The sequence below is a fragment of the Gambusia affinis genome, linkage group LG01 (genome assembly GCF_019740435.1).
Source record: "Gambusia affinis linkage group LG01, SWU_Gaff_1.0, whole genome shotgun sequence".
Taxonomy (NCBI): domain Eukaryota; kingdom Metazoa; phylum Chordata; class Actinopteri; order Cyprinodontiformes; family Poeciliidae; genus Gambusia; species Gambusia affinis.
Genome location: NC_057868.1, coordinates 21,823,760 through 21,836,648, shown reverse-complemented (window position 1 = coordinate 21,836,648; position 12,889 = coordinate 21,823,760). Strand labels below are relative to the sequence as shown.

Sequence of the window (12,889 nt, the reverse complement as noted above, 5' to 3'; positions counted from 1 at the left end):
GACCAATATTTTTTTTTTTTATTCCATATCCGAATACAATGATTTCTTTCTTCTTTTTTTTTTCTTCTTTTAAATATAATAATGACTTTTAAACCGTCCATACAAGCCAGACAAACACAATGATCTTTGTCAGCTGATTACGGCTCCGGTTTGTAGATTCGTTTTTGTCGTTTTCGTAGCCAAAAAAAAAAAAAAAAAAAAGAAGCACAAGTTTCGGCAGGGAGTTCTTGGCTTGCATACGCTGCAGCTGGGGTCGCTGTTCGCAGTATAAAGGCCTCTCTCTCCCTCGCACGCCTCTTGTGCACGTGTGTGTGTGTGTGGTGACTTTTGTTTTAGATTTACATGTTGTACAGGACGTGTCCCACATGGCATTTACATGTTTGTTTGTTTGGAGTGGACTCCGGTCGGTTCACATCTGGTATTTACACTGGAATAAGGATGGTGGGTGGGGGGGGTCAAAGGTCAGCGAGGTGGCTGGGGTAGTGGTTGGGCTTACGGGAGAAAACATGGAAGGTGTCCAGATCATGCACTTGTCACTTTTACAGATAAAAGATGAAATGACTGTGATAAACGGACAATTTTCCTCATGGCTTCTTCTTTACTTATGACCTCTCACCTATATGAAACATTTACTTTATATATATATATATATATATATATATATATACATATATATATGTATGTATATATATATATATATTTATATATATATATATTTATATATATATATATTTATATAAGCATTTGTTTTGCATCACATCCTGTCACACGTTGACTGACGGTAAAGAGCACTGGCACTTTAGCTTTGCTCAGTGCGAGCGCAAAGTTGCTACCTTTTGGATTTTACAACAAACACCCACAGCCTGGACTTCCCAAAAGCAACTGACGGTGCAATTAAAAAAAAAAAAGGAAGTGGAAGTCAGATTAATCAACTTCAAAGCCTTCTTTTAAAACACAGACTTCTTACAGGTTCATGTCTGTACATTTGTATTCTATTGCAAACTGGTAAGAACTTTCTTCCGCTTGAAAGCAGATAAATGGAACATTTATTGAGATATTGTTGTTTTGTTGTTTTTTTTGTAGTTGAAACATTGGTGAAAAAATACAGGCTGTGATGCGTTTACTGTGGTCTGATTAGTCTAGTGCACTCCTAGATACAGAAAGACACCATGCAGTGTGAGGACAGAGACTCCATGACTGGCTGGAGGGCAGTAACAGGATGGCTTTCTTCGGTGACCAGTATTGTAATATAGAAGCCCTTACTGCTATGCATATTTAAGTCATCTTCACTGGCTGTATTCATGCAGGAGCAAAAAGAAAGACAGGAGAAAATAAAAAGCAAACACATTAAATATAAATAAGAAGTGGAATAACCTTATTTCTGCACAGTTCTTACTAATCGTGTGCTAGTGGCTGTGTCATTCACACACACACACACACACGCACACACACAGGCACACTGACTTCCTGCACCTGCATGAACACACTCACGGTCTTCTAGCGTCGTCTGAATGTCTTCCGTTGCAAGGCCGCATTATGCGTGTGTGCTTTCCTGAGGCAGAAGTGATTGAGGATCATTTTATTTAGTTTTCATTTTTATATATATATATGGTTCCAAAAACATAAGACACAAAATAAAGGAAGTTGGTGTTAAATTGGGTAAATCTAAACTTTCGTACGCATCATTTGTTCTACTTTTAATGTTTTCGTTCATTTTGTTTAAGACACTGATCTAGAGGGAGTGCATCTGTAAAATAAACTCTGTTTGGATCATGTGCATCCAACTTATTGGGGGTCAATGAAAGGCATGGAGTGTTGCTGTTTACGTTTTTGGAACAAAGGTAAAATACCTTTGCCACTATATCATTTATTAAATAAAATAAACTCTGTTTAGGCAGAATTTCTATTTATGGTTTGACAATCTGATTATATTTGTTGTGCAATAACATCAGCAATAGATCGATCTTTATATAAGATATTCTTTCGTCATATAGCGTTTTTGTGTCTAGACCTATTTTAGCCTTTATTCCAGTTATCATAATATCTCCTCTCTATTTGATAAAATAAGTTTTTACATAGAATAAATTATATTTTTAATATTTCAAAAAAATATATAGACTATTTTTACATGGTTAAGTGATTTGTGAAAAAAAAAAAGAGTTCTAAAAAGGTTTGGAGGGGTCGTTTTTTATATATATAATTGAGGTCTCAGTCAGGGGTTTTTGTTCCCTATACACTATTTTATTAAAATCTATGGAATGTATATGCAGTAAAAGAAACATAATCTACATAATCTAACCAGCAGCATTCTGGATACTTAGGTTTTTCTTGCTTATTTGTCCCAATGGGAGTTTCCTCAGGTCAGAATCAATATGCTTCTCCACCAAAGGGTAAACTGGATTCGGAAAGTGACCATAATTCTTCTGATAACGCACCTAAAATGCACATGGCTTTATCATTTGTTTATAAAGTTGTATCTGACTCAACACATACAGCTACCATCTTCAGTAAACTCTTGTGTTGTTCCTGATGTTGTTTTGGTAGGGAGTAGTTTGGTGACGTGCCAGGCTAACGCTAGCAAGTGACATGTTAATAGCTCAGCTAGCATGTATTTCAAAGTGATTGGAGTTAATGTGAATGAGGCTTACAGAGAAATATATACTACCCCTTAATAAAATTAGCTTTGAACATCTTAAAATTTAATCTGTGGTGTTTCAGCTACACAGCTCTCCCGCCTAACACAGCTAGCTACAACTAGCTGCTGCACCTGAAATGGACTGTTTCTTTTTTGTTTTTGTTTTACTGTGGTGTAAATGTACTTCTTAAGGATGGAAAACGTTAACATTTCTTAGGTCAAAAAAAATAATAATAATTTGGAACTATGCCTACCTAAAATTGTAATTCTTGACAAAATGTTATGTTCAAATTGCGCATGCAGTTGCTGGGTGTGTGGCTAGCATGAAAACTGCAAATACAAGAAACACCATCAGGTGTTGGGAATTTAGTCACAGACTTCAAAATGGATAATTTAAAATGCCTCTATCACAATCCAATTTAACATGACATCCCCTTAAATGACATAATTTTTTAAAATTTGATTACCTTAATTTTTAGCCACATTCCCTTAGTGTGCTGCTACCAAAAAGCTAACAGATGATTTTGGCTTCTGTACATTTACTTTCCAGTGTACATTCCTCAATGACACCTGCCTCCAAATTCACTATTACCCAAAAATAATCACATCAGGAATGCTCTGAATAGTGCGTCACAGCACCATAGAAGGATACATCTTACAGGGCACTTTTGCTTCAGTAGCAGTTTACAGTACTTAATTTAAAACTAATCTACAGATTTATATTTATTTGTGTGGTTTATTTTTTTTAAACGCCTAAATTAGATTTTTCTTTTAAGATCAGCGCAAAACGTTCTCTGGAGAAGCATCGTCTGCACAATGACATTATTATAGCAAATTCTGTTTCTGGCCTTCAAAAATGAGGGAAGCCCTGAGCAGCACAACACCTATGATATAGTTAAGTATATAAATCTTTAGAAAGCTTTTCTGTGAAGCCAGTTCAGTTCTGCTAAACTAATCATCAAAGTTATTACTGGAAAAGACGTATTCATGACAACTTGGATATTTCACTCTTGAGTACTAGACAGTGTTTCAGATCAATGACTGCTTAAATACTTTTACGAATTTCACTGCTGCCCAAAAGGTTTTGTGAGCCTGGCCATGTTACAAGTGAAATTTCCCAGTTGTTGTGAACATGTCTTCAGCTCCCCATATCAAAGGAGAAGCGACGTGTTTTTTTATTACAAAATTTCACGTAAACAAAACAAAGCAGACGTGGTTTCTAACTGAGGAGTGATCAGCAATGACTGTGACTTCCTTCTACGTTGTTCCTTACATGACTTCGGCTCCTCAGGTTTTTCTCAAACAGGATTCATTGCATAGAACGACTTTCCCTCCTTTGCCTGCGATGCGCGTCGTGGTTGAACTCGCGTCCATTTTGTTTTCTTCCCCACATTAGATGATGATGTTTGTTTTTTTTCTTTAAATACTCGCATACTGAACCCCGAACACGCACATACATACACGCATACGTACGAACATCAGGAACAGAACAATATAGAGGTGACTTTGAGGTTTTCCTCTGCGCCGGGCAGCATGCGAAGGTTCCCAGCGAGCGTTCACAAAGACGATATACAGCAGAAGTTGGTTGATTTGGAGAAGGAAGGGGAGGAGGAGTAGGAGGCCTCGCCCAGTTGGGGCGTGTCACGAGGGCCGGACCGCAGATTCCCCACAATGCACTGCAGGAGCAACAGCAGAGCGAATACTGACCTGAGAATATTTCCAAGGTGACTGACAGTCTGAGAGAAAAGATTTGTTTCTGTTGTCTTGGAGAAGGGGTGTTGGGTCAGAGGTCTGAACTCCACCGCGATAGAAAATAGGCCATTTTTTTTTGTTGTTGTTTTTTTTTAAAAGGCGAGTGACTTGGTGACACAACCGAGTGTGTTATTTTTGGTTCCTCAGTCACATGACAGCAAGTTATTTTTTTTAGTAAGATCACTGACACCACTCCAAGTGTGCTTTCAGGTTCACATTTGACAGAGTGAAGACACATGCGGACACAGCTGTATAAGGAGTCCATCTCAGATGATCAGAAGAATCCCAATAATAAAAAACCAAAAAACCAAAGACAAACACTCCCTCCTGCTTCCCTCACTGAAGAGTGGTGAATGGTCCAGTTCTGCTGCTTTTCTGTGCCTCTCTGCTGCCCGTCAGTGCTCTCAGATCAGACTCCAGCTGAAGAAAAGCAGCACGTCGGTCCGAATCGACAGTCCGGACTCCCGCGTCTCTGCTCAGTTCATACAGCAGCAGTACAACAAGTGGTGCGTTTGAGTCACACTAAAGCCGAGCTTTGGCGGTAAACCACACAAACGAAGGCAACACATTTTTGCAAAAGGACACAAAATTGTGCTATTCACTTTCTTACCTCTTGCTCTATTGCTTTCATAATTATTAATAGGAACAAAGAGTCTGAAAATTGTCAAGGGCAGGGGAGCCTAGTTCAATTTAACAAAATGCTAGAAAATAAATAAAATCATATCACAAGAAAATATATATATAAAAAGAAAAACAATGTTAAGGTAAAAAAATAGAAATGAACCTCTCTGTGGCTGTGGTTCCAGCTTACCAAACGACATAAAAATACGCCGCATCTGATTTAAAATGAAACATTTGAAATAATTAAGGCGATATTGGTCAACTGCAACATAAAAAACCAGGCAACTTACACAAAAGAATAATAAAAAAAATAAATAAAAAAAAAACCACACAAATGCATATTAACTAAAAGAAAAATTGTGGAGCATTTTAGAGATTTGCCACATAAACTGATAGTACATATTGTCTTAATGGCTTTAAATTGGCTAGAAAGAACCCCACTGCTTCATTTGCCTCACTTAGTCACACAGCTTTCTTATTAAAAACAACATTAAAAAAAACAATAAAAAAAGAAAAATAAACAAAACGCTCTTCTTATTCCCATGGCCAGATCCTTGTGTGTTGCTTAATTAACCTTTCTTTGCTATTATTTACGCCTTTAAGCTCAGATGTCTTTATGGCCTCAGTTACATAATGATGAAACAGTGTAAGGTCTTGGTTATAAAGTTCCATGCATTCCCATGTTTTCAGCTAGTTCAAATCCACACTACTCTTGTTTAAAGACATGGCGAGTTGTGAATTGTTGCAGTGGGGTGTGGAAAGAAAGAAGAGCTAGCATTCAAGAAACGCAAGAGAAGTGAAGAAGAAGAGCACAGTTCCCCAGCTGGAATGTCGATAGACGGTGAAAAAAATAAAAAATAAACGGCGACATGCTTGGGCTGTGTCGGCCGCCGCTTCTTCTTCGTCGTCTGCTTCATTCATAGAGACGTTTCGATGATTTCCTCGTCGGTGTTCGGTGGTCTAACGAGACGACTTTCGTACAAGAAAAACCTGTGATGCCTCTGTGAGTTTTCACTTTTCTTTTTTTTTTTTTTTTTGCTCATTGTTTACTTCGGAAAAAGATAGAAAAGAGGAGAGGTGACTTATATTCCTCCAAGATTGAGCACAGGACTGGAAAACCAAGCTACCACCTTCTACAGGAAGTTAGGATGAAAGCAGCTCTCGTGGATAAATGCGGTCGTCAGTCGTTCTCCGCACCACGATGTTTTAAATCCACGTGTCGGGCTGTGAGGGACCTCTGTATGAACACGGCTCCCCCTGCTGGGAGGGAGGGTGATCACGGTCGCACAGCTGTTTCTTCTGCTGTCACTTTCAGCCCTCAGCTGCTCTGTTTTCATGTAGGGATGTAGATGTTTGCAGCTTCTGCAGGTTTTCAGAGAGAAGCTGCATAACAATGGGAATCCTTCTGAAGCTGGATGTTGGCTCGGGCTTGGAGCGATCTGAAAAGAAGAAAAAGGAGAATTAAGTGAGAAAAAAAAAACCAACTCAAACTGACCAAAAACATTTTAATGATTGAATGTCTTTGTAGGTCCTCTACAAATAATCTGTTTCCGCATAATGTTTATTCATGAGTAAATGAATAAACATTTTTGTACTTGTCAGGAACAGATATCTGAATAGAGCTGAAGATACACTAGGTCTAAATTGAAATGTACTACATAAAAAAAAGAAAAAGAATCAGCTCATGTGTGGAATCAGATAAAATTTTTCCTAAATATTCTTGACTGGTGATAAACTCAAAAATCTATTTATTTTTTCATTCAGAGGAAAACTCTATACAAGCACTACCAGGTCATACAACATGTCCCAGTGTGGAAGTTGTTAATGAGTGAAGAAGTTAAGAGGTTAGCCATTTTCAGCATCATTGAGGTGTTTAAAATAAACTACATGACTCATTCAGGCTGCAAGAAAGCAAGCGAGAGCCACACTTTAAGCAAAAAGAAAAAGCGAAGCTGATTTACTCATTTGAACCTTCTTCTGTCATGGGACCTGCATGATCTGTAAATGTTGACATTTTTAGCTTCAGCAAACAACAGTTTGGTAATGTGAGTTGCTCAGACTTTAGGCTCTCCTCAGCAAATTCACATTCTCTCTTTTAAAATAAAAATCTAATCTGAAAAACCCAATGACACTTGTGCATCAGACCAATTAAACAATGAAAATCAAACACCAACCCCCCCCCCCCCCCCCCCCTCCCAAACACATTTGCACAACAGCAGCAGGATCCTCTGTCAGAGTCCAAACCTGTTTTCCATTTCTTACCCATTCCACACTAAAATTTTAAGGTATTTTTCCTGTGTACAAATATTCAGAGATATTTGCTTAAATTATTAAGCTGCAGGCTTGATGTAGAAAATGGAGCAAAAGTGGACATCTTGAGAAAGTTGCTGTTGGAAAGTTACATTTGTATGTTTTGGAAAAGTTTCCGATGCTCAATTTTATTTTTTCCCTCTCCTTACATAGCCAGACTGGGAAAGAAATCCCTTCCTCCCATTAGGAATGCACAACATCACTAATTTGGTCACAAACACGAGATTTAGTACACAAAATTGTCCACCAAATGGTGTATGAGTCCAAAACTGCGCAGCATATTTTATACATAGGCATACAATATATATATAGCTTTTCATGAAAACTCTATCATCGATATTTAATTTTGAGTGGGAGTCTAAAACATGCAAATTTTCAAATTGTTCTTTCTTTTTATCTTAAAAAAATAATAAAGCAGATGGATGCAGACGGTTTCAGTAGAATCCATCAAGATTCATCCACCCTTATGTGCTGCAATTTCAGCAGGATGTTTTAAAGGTTTGCTGCTAAAGAGTTGTTTTCCTGTTTCTTAACACTATTTAAAATTGTGTTTGACACAGTTGTTAAATCAGGTTTGATTTGGGTTGCAATACATCATGTTTTGTGAATATCGTCTATAATTTAAGGCGAATTTCTTAGCCCAATTTTTCATATCTGTTTGTCTTCTTGTCTTCGGCAGGTGCAGCTCTGATGACTTGTTGGATAAAATATGTGTTTTGTTTTCGCAAACAAAACACATAACTGCCTGCCTTCATTTAATGCTTGTTTCATCAGAAACAAGCATTAAATATGACATTTAATGCTTGTTTCATCAGAAACAAGCATTAAATGTCATATTTGTAATACCTTCCATTCAAACTGATGTTTCTTTGGAATTAAAAACTGCAGTCAAAAAAAAATAAAAATAAAAAAGTTGTGGCAACATGGAATAAATAGCTTCGCATTATGTACATGAACGGTACCTAACTTCCATGTTAAAACATGCAGAAAGCGGCTGTGGTGAGCAAAGACACGAGGCCACAGGAACTACTAACTCAGCCTGTCAGCCTGCTGACGTGGCTCCTATGGGGACATGATGTGAAGGACGCATGTTGTGGTGCCGCTTCAGACGACACGAGAGAAACGTCACTTGTACTCTCTGGGACTTCAGGGCCGCCCCACAGCCATCAAGACTTTACAAAGAAAAACAAATTGCACAGAGCCATTGCTCAATGCCTTAGATATTCACAATAACATGACGAAACTCAGCATGCAAGAATTATTATTATTATTATTGTTATTATTAAAGCTGATTGTAAAGCTAAAAAAAAAAGTCATTACAGCAACATTTTAAAACTTGAACCCTGCACTGGCTCATGATGTAAAATCCGAGGCTCCGAGCATCACCTTGGTTTTTAAGCTCTAAAATTGAACATTTTCAGCATCATTTGAACTTTTGGTGCCATAATCGAAGACTGAAAGCCGGTATTAGATCAGGAGGAAAAATGGAGTCATTTTTAACGCTGCTGCGACTTTGGTTATTTATTTGCATGCATACTTCATGCATGACCTTTTACATAATCAGCACAAGAGAAAAGCAGTAGTTGCCAGTCACCTGATCCTGGATTTAGCCAAACAGCAAACAATCATTTCCATTCTAAGCTCTGCTCCAGAAAAAAAAACCAAAACTTCAGAAGCCATGATGCAATGACACTGTAACAAGATTGCTGAAGGAATACATTTATCATCAGACAGTTTTGCTAGGAAGAGATCAATGAAAGACTGACCCAGTGGGGTTTAAAATCAAAGTTTATGGTTTTAATAACCAGTTAAATGGGAATAAAGAGTTTTTCTATCCCGATTCCCATCAGAACTTTTACCATAAAATGACTTGGCTCATCTTTTTCCTTCCCACTCTGCTTGTGGGATTTAGAGTCTCCAAACATGCGTTTGTAACAGTGTTTAGGTTTAAGTTGTACAATTCCACTTGCTTTATATTTATTAGTGCAATGGGGAGATACCGCCCCTCTTTCTGTGTGGCTGGTTATATGTTGCTGGCCCCTGTAATCAGTGCCAGTCTGTGAAAGCCGCACAAGAGGTGAGTTGCATTCTTCAGCACACTGTAGAAAAGTGTTAGCAACATAATAAAACATCATTTTTTATTAACTTAGACAAATAGTGTGTAATGACTATTTACTATATGTGTGCCTGGCACCAATTTTTGTACTTTTAGTTTTGTTAATATTGTAAAACAATTTGTGTGCTAAGTTAAAAGCTAACGTAATGTTCTGTTGTAGTGAGCTGAGCCGTTGCACTGATTCGAACCCCTGATATAATCTCATTCAGGAAATAAACAGCCTGTTCACCCAGAAACTCCTTGTCTTCATTAAAAATATCTACACAACGCAGAGTCGAGGGGTTACTTGGGCCGGCCTGGTACAGTGGAGTGAAGCAGAACCCGGTTACACGTCCTATCACCAAACTTAATCGGTTCTGCTGAACACAGGCCCCCAGAGGGGCTTGTGCATTACACGCACTGGAACACGGACAGTGATGCACACAACGGCGTTCGAATTCAAGACAACACACAAACAAAACTGGCTCGCTGGGCAGAGAGTCGAATACGACGGGTCACGTATTCAAACATGGCGAGCAGGATCGAGGACAGGAAGAAAAAGGATAAGAAAGAAAACGTTTTCATTGTTGAAAACATATCTGCAGAGCTCTGATCAGAGCTTCGTCCAACACCTTTGGGGCTGAAGTGGAGCAGTGAGTCAGGCCATCAGAAGCCAACCTGCATAATGCTTCTTTGACTGAATGGGATCAAACACCCACAGCTAGTTTCTGTGAGGAACATCCTCCACGAAAACACTGGGGGGGGAGATTTAACGTACAGACTTAATCTCTCTATATTGTAAACAAAAATAACACGAAGATGATGCCAGGGAAAGAAAACGACCCAGTATGTAGAGACAACAACATTTTCAGAGAGAAGAAAATGACCACGGTATTTAGGCAGAACAAGGCAAGATCTAAAAAGGAAAAAAAATAAAATAAAATAGAGTGGGGATCTTATCGGAGAGAGCGAGCCAGAGAGTCTATATGAGGAATGGAGGAAAGGAAGAGAAAAATGTTTGAAAGCTGGAGTAGTGTGTGGGAGGACTGACAGAAAGAGAGACAGAGCGAGAAAGAGAGGGAGAGCCTGTCACAGCAGCAGCCACATGAGGCAGTTAAGCGCTGCATGGCTGCACAGAGCAGAAACACGCTCAGTGCAACACTGGATTCACACTGGGAAAGAAACCGGCAACTTCAAGGCCTGCCCTTCATCCGCTGCGGCATCAAAGGCTGCAGAAGCCACTGTTATCAAGGCAGAGCAACGCAGCCATTTCTGCTGCTTTTTCTTACAGTTGCAACACAGATCGTCCTGTCATGTCTGATTAAAGAAACCTGCAGAGATGTCTGTTTAGGGATCAGTATGTCTAAAAGGTAAAAATAAATTAATCAAAAAATATACAGTCACGCAACTGTTGGATGTGTTTTGCAATATCTGTCCGCCCTTCCTCCCTATCTGGCATTTAATGAGACTAAACCTTTTCAGTGTTAGCTCAGTTAGAATGAGCAGAATAATTTATATTTGCTGAATGCCAAAATTGCCAGTATTGCCTTTAAAACTGAATGACTTGGGTCAAACTGTCATGGTCCTTTTGCAAAACCTATTCATTTTCTTGATTTTAATTTCCATGCTGACGTTCTGAGAGCTTGCTTCAATATTTCCACATAGTGTCCGTTCCTTGGCCTCGTAGGTTATCACAGAAGTTACCACTTAAAGAAAAATTGGAAGGAAAAAAATCGAGGGCACAAAGTTTGGATTTCCGCAGCTTAAAATATCCTGTCAGATATTTATGTTTCCAAGGTAAAAGTATCTTACTGTCTGGCCTGTCAGAGAGATCAGAGTGTTCTCTCTGCCTCTGTATGCTCAGATCTGAGACATGAAGCATCCAAAGGATCCAAGTCTGCTTTGGCTGTAAAAAGAGGCAGACATATTTTAGTCAAAGAATCCCCCCACCAGCACCCGCTTAGGTCTGCAAACTCACAACTGGGGATTAAATTACCAGGCAGGATTAGAGTCTCACAAAGGAAACTTCCAGTTTAACTTGGCTTCTAGAATTCAGCATCTTTGGAAAACTAATTAAACCCATCAAATGGATATAGATCTTATTTGGGGAACACCAGGACTCGTGATGTTTCGACGTGGTGTGGCGTTTTCCTTCGAGTATATCAGAACACTTTCGATCAGTATTAGAGAGCCAAATTACTGTCATTAGCTGTTATCACTCACATAATGCGGCTTTAATTTGATCGCAATCTACTGGATGACGGGTCAACCTGCATCTTGTAATAGATCAAATGAGAAAGATATCAACTCTAATCGTAGATTATCATAATAACACAAACCAGATTACGTAGGTGGCATGATGTGATTATGGGAACAAATGTAATGTCTGAGCAGATGTCGGAAGGTGACAGATATTTTTTGACAACCAAATATTTTATATAGCTTAAACCAAAAGAGCATACAAATTTTAACACGTATCTTGCTAAGGAGCGTTGAACTCTAGAGTTGTTTTGCGCTTTCTCCGAGAGTCACACATCTGGATCTTGAAGGAATTTGCTGGAAATTCACTGATGAGATTGGCAGCAGCACCTAGACGTTTTACACTTGTAAATTATCATCGCCACATAAATCGAAGGTTGTAAAAATGTTGTTGATTTGTTGATTGAATACAACAACTGGTTTTCTGAGGTCTTTGCCCCATGGGATTGTGTAAGGATTGGAAAACTTCTACAGAGTTTGTTATTTACTTTAATTTTTTCACCAAATGACATTGTGGAATTTGTTTGATATTTCTGTAAATTTGAGATTACATTTTAATGCTTTCAGAACCTGGTAAAAGCCATATTGCTTTCACTCTTCTTGAAAAGATCAATTCCAGTCGAAAGTGATCTCTTTTTTTGTGGTTGTGCATGTATGAATCGATTCGAATACATGCCATTGTCAGATACCAAACAATAAATATGTTGATTCAAAAACAACAACAACAAAAAAGAGTTCCAAAGAAATCCTAACTTAAAAGTTGGAAAAGATTTTATGTGCGTGTGAAAGCTAAGTACTCACCAGAACGCTCCGCTCTCCTCTCAGCCGTCATCCTCTCTCTCTCCTTCGTTTCTCTTTTTTTCAGGAAAACGAAAGCAGGGGGAACTTCACAGGTTTTTCTCGTATGAGGTCTCATGACGTCATTTATGACATTTTTCATAATCCTGCAAACACATTAATCATTCTTGTGTGAGTATTTTAGGAGTTCATGTAAGTCTCACATTGACATACATCAATTAAGGCGTCTATTGCACTAGTATAAAATTGTTCAGTAGTGTATAAAGATATCCCAGTGCAGATTTTTTTTAAAAAGCTGTCAGTTATTCGAGCCTAGCAGTGAGAAGCAGGCCTGCAATTGTGATGCGTACATTTATTGTACTGAGACTTAATGCTTAAACATTTAGAACCTGTAATTCGTTCCAAGCCTCAAATGCAAT

The 12,889-nt window shown here is 38.5% G+C and overlaps 1 protein-coding gene across 1 annotated transcript in view; it reads right to left on the bottom strand.

The window, feature by feature from the left end:
* Positions 1-1,087: 1,087 nt before the first annotated feature.
* Positions 1,088-12,889, bottom strand: part of bsna (bassoon presynaptic cytomatrix protein a) — a 148,476-nt gene continuing 136,674 nt past the window's right edge. The window contains exons 16-18 of the mRNA XM_044130082.1: positions 12,474-12,616; positions 11,226-11,319; positions 1,088-6,447 (exon numbers count right to left, since the gene is read on the bottom strand). The gene's annotated coding sequence lies outside the window, so the exon portion shown is untranslated. The remainder of the gene's footprint in view (positions 6,448-11,225; positions 11,320-12,473; positions 12,617-12,889) is intronic.